Genomic DNA, 14,198 nt, shown 5'->3' with positions numbered 1-14,198 from the left:
AATATAACAATTGAAAGAATCCACAGAACTCCTGCAGAAAGAGCCCCCAAGAGAAATATTCCAAGAGCTGTAATAGCCAAATTCCAGAACCCTCAAATAATTGCAAGCAGCAAAAAGAAAACAATTCAAATGCAAAGGGAACACAATCAGACTATCAGCCTCAACACTGAAGGACTGAAAGAACTGGAATAACATATTTCAGGGGAGCTAAAGACATGGAATTACAACCCAGAATATACTACCCTGAAAAATTCAGCATATACTGTCAGGGAAAAAGATGGATATTCATTGAAATACAGAACTTCCAGAATTTCCTGACACAAAGACCAGAGAATTCAATCGTCAAATATATGACTGAAAAGTTACATTTAAAAAAAATGGTAAATGGAAAAAGGGGGCTGAAAAAACAAAATTATTTTAAATAAATGTTGGTTCCCTAAAAGGGAAGATGTAACAATTCTAATTCTTTAGAACTTTACTTCTTTAAGGAAAATTAGAGGGGAGCATATAATTGAAGAGAATGAACCTAAAGGATATGGGTATAATTGGGTCTTGTGTCTCAATTGAAGAGGTTCTAGATCGCATCACTATGTTTGAAACAAACAGTCCTGGAAAAAAAAAAAGTAAGGATGTTAACTTTAACTTAAGTGTCTCATTATGCTCTAATTCACTTTAATCATAAAGTGCTAAACACCTTGTCTAAAAAGGTCATCATAAACTGTGAGAAAGTATCTCTGTTACTTAAATTCATTTGTAAAATTCTCGGGTGAGACCTCCAGAGCCTCCTGGTACTTAAAAGATCTTCAAGATTCTTACAGTTAATAAGATTACCCTCCAGAGCTTCACTTAACAAGGGGTTAAGTACACTGGGTGGGGGGGGGGGGGGGAAGGGGGAGAGATAATAGGCCTTGGTTCTTCTAACAAGGTGTTAAGTACCCTGGGTGGGAGGTGGGGTAAAGTGTGAAATAGGCCTGGGGGAAGGGCCACAAACAGTTCAAGAAATGATATGGTTTTTGGATGATACTTTGACTTGTGAGAAGGATTGTGTGTACTTGAAAAGGGGGGTAAGGTAAAAAATGATTATAATTATAATTTGATGTAATTTGAGAAAATGCTGCTTATCAAGTAATCAAGTAAACAATCTGAGATTATATCATGATAAAAATAGGAGCTTATCAAGCAATCAAATAATCAAACTGTCATTGACAATACCTAATTAATAATATTACAGCACCAAGGGAAGAGACAAAAGATTTATAATTTTAGAGAGAAAGAAGGGAGAATGTGAATGTTGAGTAAATTCTATTCAATAGATTTAACCCAGCGAGGGAATAAGATGTATTACCACTTGGGTTTAAAAATCGAACTTAATCTATAGGGAATGGAAAAGAGAAGGAAAAAAAGGACTGAAAAAAGGGTAGGGAAGGGAAGGTATAAGTGAAAATAAACTGGAAGTTAAATTTCTAATAGAAAAGTCAAAGGGGAGGGGTGGCTAGGTGGCAGTGGATAAAGCACTGGCCCTGGAGTCAGGAGTACCTGGGTTCAAATCCGGTTTCAGACACTTAATAATTACCTAGCTATGTGGCCTTGGGCAAGTCACTTAACCCCGTTGCCTTGCAAAAAAACAAAAAAAAGAAAGAAAAGTCAAAGGGGAAAGTAAAATTTTGGTGTAGAAAATTTTGGTGAGGAGGAATAAGAGAAAAGGAAAAAAGATAAATATGAATGGAGAAAGACAGCATGGAGGGAAATATAGAATTAGTAATCTTAACTGTAATCTTAACTGTGAATGGGATGAATTGTACCATAAAATGGGAGCATATAGCAGAATGGATTAAAAAACAGAATCCTACAATATGTTGTTTACATCACATTACAAGAAACACATTTGAGATACACACAGGGGAAAGGTAAAAGATTGGAGCAAAATATGTTTTGCCTCAGCAGAAGTAAAAAAATGGGGGTAGTGAGTCTAATCTCAGACAAAGAAAAAGCAAAGATCAATCTCAAAGATCTAAAACTATACTATACAGCAGCAGTCATCAAAACTGCCTGGTATTGGTTAAGAAATAAAGTAATGGATCAGTGGATTAGGATAGGTTCAAAAGAAACTGCAGTAAATGACTGCAGCAATCTACTATTTGACAAACCTAAGGACATCAGCCTCTGGGATAAGAACTCACTATTTGACAAAAATTGTTGGGAAAACTGGAAAATTGTATGGCAAAAACTAGGCATAGATCCACATCTCACCTCTTATACTAAAATAGGGTCAAAATGGGTACAGGATTTAGGCATAAAGAGTGATACCATAGATAAATGAATAGATCAAAAAAACACTTATCAATCTGATCTGTGGAAAAGGGATGAATTTATGACCAAACAAGAATTAGAGAACATTATAAACTGAAAAATGAATGACTTTGACTATATTTAATTACAAAGGTTTGCACTAATAGAATCAATGCTGCCAAAATTAGAAGAAAAGCAGAAAGCTGGGAAACAATCTTCACAACCAGTTCTAATAAAAGTCTTATTTCTAAAATATATAGAGAATTTCATCAAATTTACAAGGTCACAAGTCATTCCCCAATTAATAAATGGTCAAAGGACATGAATAGTTTTCAAATGAAGAAATTAAATATATATATATATATAAAATCATATGAAAAATGCTCCAAATCACTATTGATTAGAGAAATGCAAATTAAAACAACAACAAGGCATCACCTCACACCTATTAGATTAGCCCAGATGAGAAAAAGGTAAGATGTCAATGTTGGAGCAGATGTGGGAGGATTGGGACTTTGATGCATTGCTGGTGGAGTTGTGAACAGATCCAACCTTTCTGTAGAACAATATGGAATTATGCCCAAAGAGCATTAAAACTGTTCATACACTTTGGCTCAGCAATTCCAATTCTAGGACTGTATCTAGAAGAAATTGTGAAAAATGGGACAAGTCCTACATGTTCCAAAATATTCATAGCAGTTCTTTTTGTAGTGGCAAAGAATTAGAAATTGAGGGGATGCCCATCAATTGGGGAAATGGCTAAACAAGTTATGATACATGAATACTACAGAATATTATTGTTCTGTAAGAAATTATAAATGGCTGGACTCTAGAGAAGCATCGAATGACTTAAGGGATCTGATGCTGAGTGAAGGGAGTAGAGCCAAGAGAACAATGTACACATAAACATTAAGAGATAAAACAACCTTGATGGAAGCAGCTCCTCTCAACAGTCCAGAGAACTAGGACAGCAGTATGATTCCCAACCAGAGCAAGAAAAACAAAATAAAACAAAACACACAGAAAAAAAAAACAACACCCCTACCGAATCTGCCAAACACTTTATAAAAATTATCTCTTATGTATCTCTTTCCCTTTATCCTAATTCCTCCTGCCAAAAATTACTAATTTGTAAATATGTTTAACAAAATATGTATGTAAAATGCTAACCTGACTCTTCCCTACTGCTACTGAGGGGACGGGGGTGGGAAGAAAGGGTGGAGGAAAATTATATAACTTGGAAATATGCATGTAGAAATGGATGAAAATAAAAAAAAAATTTAAAAATAAAAAAAACCAATCAATAAATTAAGCATCTACTATGTGCCAAGCACTGTGCTAAGTGCTGGAGATACAATAGGAGGCAAAAAACCTATCCCTATCCCAAAGGATCTTACAGTCTAATGGGGGAAGACAACATGCAAACAAATTTATGCAATATGCAAAACAAGATATAGAGGATAAACAGGAAGTAATAGAGAGAAGGCACTATAATTCAGAATAGTTGGAAAAGCTTCATGAAGAAGGTGGGATTTTATTTGGAACTTAAAGGAAGCCATGGAAATCAACAGTTGGCATGCAAAAAAGAAGAAAGCTCTAGACATGGGGAGAAAATTCTGATAGACCAGAGAGGAAGTGTCTTGGAGACATGAGCCTGTGTTGAGGAGTGCAAGTGTTAAAGGTGCAAGAAGACTAGAAAAGTAGGTGGGGACTAGGTTGTGAAGGTTTTGAATGCCAAAGAAAGCATTTTCTTTTTTTTTCTTTCTTTTTTAGGTTTTTGCAAGGCAAATGGGGTTAAGTGGCTTGCCCAAGGCCACACAGCTAGGTAATTATTAAGTGTCTGAGACCAGATTTGAACCTAGGTACCCCGACTCCAGGGCTGGTGCTTTATCCACTGCGTCACCTAGCCGCCCCAAGAAAGCATTTTCTATTTGATTCTGGAGGCCACTGGAGTTTATTGAGTAAGGAGAGTGAGGTGGTCAGACCTCAGCAATCACTTTAGTAGTTGAGTGGAGGGTGGTTTGGAATGGGGAGAAACTTGAAGTAGGCAGACCCTTTAGCAGGCTAGTGCCATGATAGGCATGAAAGGATGAGGATCGGTATTAGATTGGTGGCAGTATCAGAGAAAAGAAGGGAATTGGCCAAGGGAGAGATGCTGCAAAGATGCAATACCTTGGCAAAGGTTGGGTATGGGGAGATTGGGATGACAATGAATAATTCAACTTCCATATGATTAATTTTTTTTTAATTTGTAATTTATTTTTAAAATTCCTTTTTTAGGGGAATATTTAAGGATATTTAAGCCCTGGCATTCTGTATTAGGGTTTTTCTGCCATCTACTGGACACAGTAGAACTGATGAAACTTGACAGTCCATTCTCAAAATTAAGTATACAAACACATATTTATAAAATATATGATTGAAGATAGGTGGAATTACAAAAGGTCATCTATACTACTGGAAATTTTTGATGGCTGTGACAGCCTCTTTTTGACAAATTTGTGTGTGTGTGTGTGTGTATATGTGTGTGTTAATATATCCCCTTATGTGTTAAGTATAATGTCTCAAGATAAAGCTTAAAGAAAGTCCTCTGTTTGGTTTTCAGAATTCTTCCCAACCATACCCCAATCTGTTTCCAGCCTCATTAGACATTAATGGCCTTCCCAAACACTCCCAAATGGACAGTTAGATGGTGAAGTAGATAGAACTCTGGGCCTGGAGTCAGGAAGATTCATCTTCCTGAGTTTGAATTTGGCCTCAAACTCTTATTAACTGTGACCCTGGGCAAGTCACTTAACCCTTTTTCTTCTGTTTTCTCATCTATACACTGAACTGGAGAAAGGAAATGGCAAACTACTCCAGTATCTTTGCTAAAAAACCCCAAAGAAGTCAGGAGTCAGACACAATCGAAACAATAACATGCTCGACTACCAAACTGGCCTCTCTTTTCCTCACATTTGCCTATCTCCCATCTCTCTCTAAAAATTTGTCTCTTAGAATCTTTTTTTTTTCAAAACTTAGCTTAACTACTCCTTCCACACAAAGCCTTTCCTGATCCCCCTCTACCTATGAGTGCCATCTCCCTAATTACTTTATATTTAACTACTTTGTTTTTATTCAGTATATACATATTTAAATATGTTGCCTCCTTCAATATGAAGTAAACTCCTTGAAAGCAAGGATCATTTCATTTCTTTTCCTTTTTATATCTAACCCCTAGCCTAGGATATAACAGGTGATTAATAAATTGTTAATAATGGAATTTAGGGGGACAAGAAAGCTTGCAAATTGCCTTAAAGTGCTTCTTTGGTCTCCAAAGCTTATTCTAGTTGCTAACTCAGTGGGATTTTAACTTGACTCATTTTGTCACATTATAAAAGGAAAAATATTCTTTCTGTTTAGAGAAATGATTTGTTAGGCCAAAAGGAAGAAGAGAAATCTGCTTGTTTAGGTGTAGAGCAAAGAAAATGCCTAAAGGATTGCTGACACTGGCTAGACTAAGTCCCTACAAGTCTTTAAGGGACTGTTGAGGGTCATAGAGAGGTAGCAGGGAATGGCCTAGCTGTCCTCTTGCCTAGGTTTATCCTTGGCCTAATCATCTGAGTAGGCTCTCTGGATCTTCTTATTTATTCCTCCTGTTTGGCACTTCCTGGAGTATTGTGTTTAACCCTAAACCAGTGGGAGAAATATTAGCCTGAGGAAGTAAACTTTGCCATCTGCTAGGAGGCATTTGTTTGATTTACTAATTGGAAAATTCCACATGAATTGCAGGTAAACTAGAGACTAAGAGGATATTTAAGCCCTGGCATTTTGTAAAATAAAGGAGAACTTGCCATCTTTGTCTCTCATCTATTCTTGTCTAAGACAAGTATTAGTGATGAGGAAACAGATAAGTTAGCTGGCAAGGTAGGAAACATAAGTCAAGTTAGGGAATGGGTCAGGGAACAAAATTGTTCTTTTACATTAGACCAAGATGTATCTTAGCTGGATTCCTGGCTCATGGGGTATCCTGGTTATGGTTACAGTGGAACTTTACTGAGCAAGCTACTAAAGTCTTAGAAAATATGCCATAATGGATAAAAGATGGATATTCTCTTTCTTCCTCAGAGGAAGATAGATTGGTGAAGTGAGTTCCTGTGATGTTGGATGGACATTAGGTGTTTGATTTTAGCTTTTCCCAAACTATTAATCAAGAAAAGGTACAGAACTTGGCACTATTATTTCCTGTAGGGTTTTTGATCATTTAGAACAACAGAAAACTTAAATGGGTCAACAGTGGTTAATGAAAGACCTTATTTATTCTTTGAGGTTCTGGGGTCACCCCCACCCAGGGACCCTATTTTTATGTTAAAATAAAGTCCTGAATGTGGAGATTTATTTATTTAGGGAGTGTATCAGATTCCCAGTCCAACAAGTTTAGGAGAATTAATATCAGGAGACTAGCATCTGAAAGACCTTTGTCAAAGTCTTCTTCAGACTGTTTCTGAAATAATTTAGAAAAGTTTAAATGTGTAATAAGGGGTGTGATAATTTAGGTGAAACAACTGAAAGTTTTGGTCAAAAACAGCACAATACAAAGGGCTTGCAGTTTAGGTTAACAAGTGGTTCTCCCAGTTCCCAAGACCTTGCAGTCAGTATACATTAAGCTGGCTGTTAAATATTCATTGGCAGCTTTTATACCTCAAAAATCTGCATACCTTGTTATTACCTCAGAATTCTTCAAATGCTTCAAATTAGAATTTGATGGTTTAATGTCTAGATCATCTGGTTTAGAGAATCAAGATTTAAGAAAGTGATAGAAAAATTATAATGCAGATTGAATTTATCAGTGTGTTCTTAGTATATTCTCCTTCTAGTTGCTAAAACTTTTATCAGTACACACCTGCACCAAGACTGGAAATATCCTGTTTTCTCCCTTACCTCATCTGCAATTTAGGTTTTTTTGTTAAGTCAGTAAAGCCAGAAGTCTCTTGAGATTTATTTGTATTGTTACCACTAATGAGCTTAATGAGTACTTTCTAATTCCCCATTTATACATTACATCTCTTCTGGTATCTCACATTTCCAATCAAACAAGTAAGGGGGGAAATCCCTATTATTTTTTATAGATTAGTTTCATTCAATATATTATTTGAAAGATTTTTTAGAGCTGTTTGTTTTTTGTATGAAGACCTTATTTTTTCCCTTAAATTTTCATGGAATCTGCCATGATTCAAGCTGGAAGGGAATATAAGACATCTCTTAGTGACTAGATTCATCATTCTGTTTATTTTACAAATGAAAGAACTGAGGATGCCTGAGGACTACCTAGTTTTATTATCCAGTTTTCTATAACATACCATCTTTCAATAATATCCATGTGTATAACAATTTATTATTACTATATACTTGATTTTTCATAATAGCCTTAGTTAGAAAATATCATTATTATTATTTTATAGATGAAGCAAGTGCTGTTTCCCAATCAGGGCAGATTACATATTCTGTCTCAGATTCCAGGTACAGCCTCCTCAGAGTTATCTCTTAATCCCATCTCTATCCTCTAGATTCAAAGCTAAACTCCCACAACCTATGGGAAATTCTGCTGATCTTTCCAATGATAAATTCTCTCCCAACCCCCACATTTATTTGTATATTCAATGTATATGTTTTGCATTAATTCTCTGTGTATGTGTCTCCTTATATTTTTAACCTAATCTACTTTATCTAAACTACTTTAGGGTAGAAACTGTTTAGTTTGTTTTTCTTTATATTCTCAGTGCCTCACATTGACCAGCATGTGCTTAAATCCTTGTTAAAGTAAATAAGAGAAATTAAGTAACTTGTCCCTAATTAAATATCCTGTCCATACCCTGAGGTGTAATTTAGCCAGGACTTGAGTCCAAGACTCTGGACTACTTATTTCTTCTTAAGATATATGAGGCAGGGACAGCTAGGTGGCTTGGTGGATAAAGCACTGGCCCTGGAGTCAGGAATACCTGGGTTCAAACCTGGTCTCAGACACTTAATAATTACCTAGCCATGTGGCCTTGGGCAAGCCACTTAACCCCATTGCCTTGCAAAAAAAAAAAAAAGATACTCCAGGCAGCTGTTTCTTCTTTACACCCTTGGTAAATCAGAAGAGTCTTTTGATTTTTTAGTCTGAGGCCTCTTTCAAAGTGTGCTAAGATTTGTGGTTTGCAGAGTAGAAGTGTTTCATATGTAGTGGATCCTTTGCACCATCTTGTTAACTGAATAAAAGTACAATTCAGCAAATATTTATCAAATGCCTGTGACAAGAAGGCTCTGGAAAAGCTGCCTCCTTTCAAATATTGTACATTCTATAAGACTAACATATAGTCAGTGCAACTATATATACATGAAAGCAGTTGTGTGAATGAAGACAGAATCCATAGAGGAGGAGGTGTCCTTGAGTTCTTTTAATGAATAAATTTTCTTTATCACTAAGCTCCTTAACTTGGCCACATGGAATATTATTTACCTGGTGTTGGTTCAAAAATTCAGTTCACCAGAACACATGGTGTCCAAATCTTCTGAATGCTGTCCAAAGTCCTTGAAGGAGTCAATTCAATCATCTTAAGAAGTTCTAACTTGGAACTCAGCAGTCTTAATTGGGCAATTAAGTGAATACAAATATACATAGCCTGTTTTATTTAGCTGCTCCCATACTAGATCAGGTTTCACCTTGACATCCCTCCTGAAGTCTGGTAGCTAGACTATCTGTTCCTCCCTCAGAGAAACCCCCTCCTTTTCATCTTTTGCTTTGGGACAAATAATCAAATCAATAGTTTCATTGCTTCTGGAAAGGGCATGTCAATTGACTGTCCTGTGGACTTGCTCACTTTTTGCTTCCCAATCACTTCCTTCCCTGGAACTACATAAATGGCCACAATAAAGTTTAGGCTAGTGTTGGATACAAAAATTTGTGTATTTTTGTAAAAGGATGATAACTGAATCAATGGGAACTGGTAAGGTTACTGAGTGTAGAGTGAAGAGGGCTCAGAATAGAGCTTGGGGGTATAGTCATAATTAGGCAGCATGATATAGATAATAAACCAATACAGAGACTGAGGAGTGGTCAAACAAATAGAAGGTGAACCAAGAAAGAGCACTATAACAAAATCCCAAAGACAAGAAGAACTATGAAAAGGTGGTCAATATTGTACAATGCTGTAGAAAGCTCAATAAAGATTAGAATTGAGAAAAGAACATCTGACCTGGCAAGCGAAAGATTGTTAGTGACTCTGGAGTCAGCAGTTGGAGTTTAATGAGGTTAGAATCTCAGGACCCATGGAGCATTATCAGGTTGCAGAGGTTTCAGAAGGGAAGAAAAGGAGTAGTAGTAAAGACAATTCAACACAGTTTTTTCAAGAAGTTTTACTGTAGGAAGGAGAGATAGGATGATGGTTTATGGGCATGGTATGGTCCAGAAGTTTTATTTTTTAATGGTTGGGGAGATTTTTGTTTGTAGGGAGCAGGGAAATAACAAGTAGATGGGGATAGACTGAAAATGAAAGAGAAGAGACAGTGATCTAGGTAAAGAGAAGGATCACATTTTTATCAAAGACCAATAGAAAATGGGGGTGATATCAAGGGGTTGTGAAATTAAAATAAAAGAAGAGGGAGATCACAAAACATGTGAACTCTATTTCTCATTGAAGTGTATGAGCCTTTCTTGTATGGGAGGTGGAGAAAAGGTGATGTGGTTGTTTTAAGGGAAGAGATTTAGGGGGGATGTAGAATTAATTAGCATGCAATAAAAAGGGTTGCCTTGTAGTAAGGGCCCAGTTGAGATTATGGAGCACACATTTAAAGTGGACCCAGTCACAGATGACCAGAATCATAAGAGGTAAGTGGTGAGAGTAAGGCAGGAATGGGTTTTGAAAAGAGGAGCATGAACAGAAATAGGACAGAGGAGTCAGAGATTCTAGAATACAAATTAGTTTAGAATAAACTAAAGGCTGGGAATTGAAGAAAGTGGAGGCAAAGAGGAGGTATTGACTTAGGAGAATACCATGGATAAAAGGATAGGAAATCATAGGAGAATGAAGAATAGGTTTGGGATGAATGAGGTATGTATGGAGAAATATCAAATGATAGAAAGTTTTGATAAGGGAATTACAGAGTTCTAGATCATGGAAGTATAATGCTTCTGGCTAAAGACAAAATTAGTGCAAAAAGCACTGGGCTTGAACCCAAGAAGCCTGGAGTTCAAATCCTACCTCAGATACTAATTCTGTGACTCTGGCACTTAGCCTCTTTCTCAGTTTCCTCAACTGTAAAATAGAAATAAAAATAGTATCTACCTCCTAAGGTTGTTGTGAGAACAAAATAAAATATTGATAAAGACTTAAATTGTCTAATAAAGGCTATAATTGTTGATATCGTTCTTCATAGTATTGATGTTCAATCATTTGAAAGGGGTAGGCTACAGAAGGTGATTTAAGTCTGTCCAATAAGGAAATCAAATTCTAAAAGTATTTAAGGGTGTTTTAAAGGAAAATTAGGATATTCAGGGAGGACAACCACCTCTGATATGAGGGTTTGCTGAGCCCTTTTCAGTTTACCAACTCTTATTTAAGCCTTACTTGGCAGACAAGCTAAATCAGGGAGAGGGAAACTGACTGACCTTAAATTTATCAGTGAGTTAGATTCCCCCAACAGAATGAATAGATGAGAAGAAATTATTCCAAGGGGACATGCAGCAGGAACCATGGAGCACTCAGAGCTTGGTCAGACATCAAAGATGCCAAGGAAATCCACACATCTTCCATAATTGCCAGTCATCTTCACTTTTGTCTTGCCACTGGACTTCTGTAACTCAGGAAGAGAGAGGCTGAAGACTGTGCAATTGCCTCACCTAATCCAATTCACGTGCAAGTCAAGATATCACCCCACGATGTCATTTGTCCTCTTCAAAAATGAAGGGAACAACAACCACAGTCAGTGGTAGTTTGCAACAAGGATTAGTGTTAGGGACTGTTGTGTGTGGGAGTACTGTAAAATCTTCATCATCTGGTGTCCTTGAGCACCAGAACATCATTTTAATAAATGCCATGGGAATGGGAATGGATTAGGAACCTGGGACGATATTCAAGCAGTTGTATTTTGAGAAATAAACAAACAGAGACCTTGGTGTACAAAGGGAGAACTTGTCTTCCTTGTCTCCCGCCCTTTCAAAGCTCTCCTGGGGGAAGGTTAAGGGAGTCCTGGAAGGGACTCAACAAATTAGAATGAGAAATTAGAGACAGTAAAACAATAAAGGAAGTTAATATACCTGATGATGTTGTAGTCATCTGGGCTTGTGATAATGAAGGCCTTGATTATGATAGTGACTCAAAAAATTTAGAGAGAAGACTGAATCTAAGTGACATTTTAAAAGAAGCAAGAAGAGAACTAGGAAAAGCAGATGGAGAGATCAAGATGAATTCGAAGTTTCTAGTTTATGGGCTTCCTAGTGATTCTGGTATTTTCTCAGAAATGGGGTAGTTTGGGAAAGATGTAGTTTGGGACATTTTGTATTTGAGGCAACAGTGAACATCCAATATCTAGAGATCTAGATCTGGAAATCAACAAAAATTTAGAACTGAAAGGGTTCATTTCACATATTAGGAAACCAAAGTCCAGTGAAGGGACTTGGCACCTGATCACACACAGATGGTTAGTGGGCCTGCTACTTCTAAGGTTACTGATCAGTTCCTACCATCCTATATTGCTACTGATCAGTTTAATGGTAGTAATTGATAACTAGAAAATTGAATTCTTTGGGAAGTAATTTTTTCACCAGACCTGTTATCTTATAAGTATTGTGAATGGAATTTATGGAATCCATGTGAACTGAGGTACAAAGCTCCAAGCATGATCAATTTATTAGAAAATGTGAATGTGAAAATGTGAAAACAAATGTGAAAACAGGGTCTCAGCCTTTACAGCAAGCTATAAAACTCTCAAATGAAAGTTGACAGATCATTTTTATGAACAAAAGAAACAGAGTCCTAAAATTAAAGTTTAGTTATCATAAATAGGGAAAACAAGATGAATGATTGGAAATGAGGAATACTGAGTTAATAACAACCCTTCCTTCCAGCTTCTGGATTGATTTAGTGTTTCTGTAAGAGTAATTAATGGAATATAGATAACAGATTTCTCTAATTGTACTAGGATAGTAGCATAGAGATAAAGGATATTCTTTTAATTGAAGTTATTTATAAGGAATTTTGTTGTTCAGTCATTTTCAATCACATATTTTGAATCATTTTCAATTTTAGTCATCTTCAATTACTGTTTTGAGACTTTCCCCACTTGAAGTTTTCCTGGCAAAGATATAGGAATGGTTTGCCATTTCCTTCTGCAGTTCATTTTATAGATAAGAAAAAACTGGAGTCAACCAGGGTTAGGTGGCTTGCCAAAGAACACAGTTAGTGTCAAAGAACAGATTTGAACTCAGATAAAGGCATCTTCCTGACTCCAGTCCTGGTCTATCCACTGTGCCACCTGGCTGTCCGATTTATAGGTAAAGTGAACTTTTAAATTTAATTCAGAAGGGAAAACTGAACTTCTTAATTCATAATCTTTAGGACTTAGCTCAGGGTCAAATAAACTTGACTTAGGCAGTCATACAGTGATACAGAATAGACTCAATCACAAAATAAAATCAATATAGTTTTCTTATAACTATAATCAATAGTTATAGAGAATTGTTTGGGACATTGAGAGCTACTTAGCTAGGATTTTTAGTGAATATTTGTCAGAACAGAGACTTGAAACCTTGATTATGAAACAAAAAGAAAGGATTTAGACCAGCTACATACACATTTAGGATGCATCTGTATCTGTTGAATCTGGTATAGAATATAAAACCCTACTCTCCCACCCTCATTTCCTTCCTCCCTTTCCTTTCTTCTTTCCCTCCCTCAGTTTCTACCTCTATATTACTACTTATTAGATTCAAATTAAATGATGTATATAAAGCTTTTTGTGATCTTAAAAAGTTTCATAACTATGATGTGTTTTGGAGTTTTTTAGACATTTTCCTCAAATGATATTTTAAGTACTAAATAAAAAGACGGTTTCTTTTTTTAAATACTGACTCCTGCTGCTCCAACAATCAAAATTAATTTTCATTCCATTTTTGTCAAAATCCACTCTAACAGACACTAGTTTACTGAAAATTTTGGTTTAAAACTTAGTGTAAAGGTATTTTTCAGGTCCTTGGAGATCTTCTAATCAAATCTGATATAAAAACATTTTGTACAAGAGAATTTGACTAATTCTCAGAGTCCTTTGAAACAAAATGTAACAAGGAAACATTTTATATTAATAACTAAATCAAAATAGTGTCCTGGGAAAACATCATAGTTTTAGAGTTGGAAGACAAACTTGAGGTTAGCTAGTAGAATACCATGATTTTTTCTTATGAGGAAACTGGCTTTATGTGCCTAACAAGTGACAGTCCCATGATGGGAACCAGTTCTCACTCTTAAGTTCAGTTTTCCCAGGGGGCCAAAATTGATTTCTTTGATACTTTTCCCATTTCCCCTATTTTTTAAAAAAATCTGGTGACAATCGAATGGTACCGATTAGTATTTATGCAGATTTTAGAGCAGTTTTAAATTATTGAAGAAGGGCATGAGACTTTTAAGTCTCCATCCATATGTTCCCTCATTTGGGCTTCACAACAACCCTATGAGGAAGGTGTGGTTATTATTATTGTCCCCTTTGTTCAGATTGTGGCTGAAAAGAAGTTAAATGTCACGCGCACAGGGCCTAACTGGTAACTGCTCTTCCCTAGGCCACCTAGGAACAAGAATTTCAGAAAACAAAAAAAACCTTTTTTTTCACTTCTTTGTTTTGTTTTTGGGGGGAGGGATCTAGGTTGAGAGTTTAGCAAAAGCACGTGAAAAAAATGT

The sequence above is a fragment of the Macrotis lagotis genome, chromosome X (genome assembly GCF_037893015.1).
Source record: "Macrotis lagotis isolate mMagLag1 chromosome X, bilby.v1.9.chrom.fasta, whole genome shotgun sequence".
Classification (NCBI taxonomy): domain Eukaryota; kingdom Metazoa; phylum Chordata; class Mammalia; order Peramelemorphia; family Peramelidae; genus Macrotis; species Macrotis lagotis.
This window is presented reverse-complemented; position numbering follows the sequence as displayed.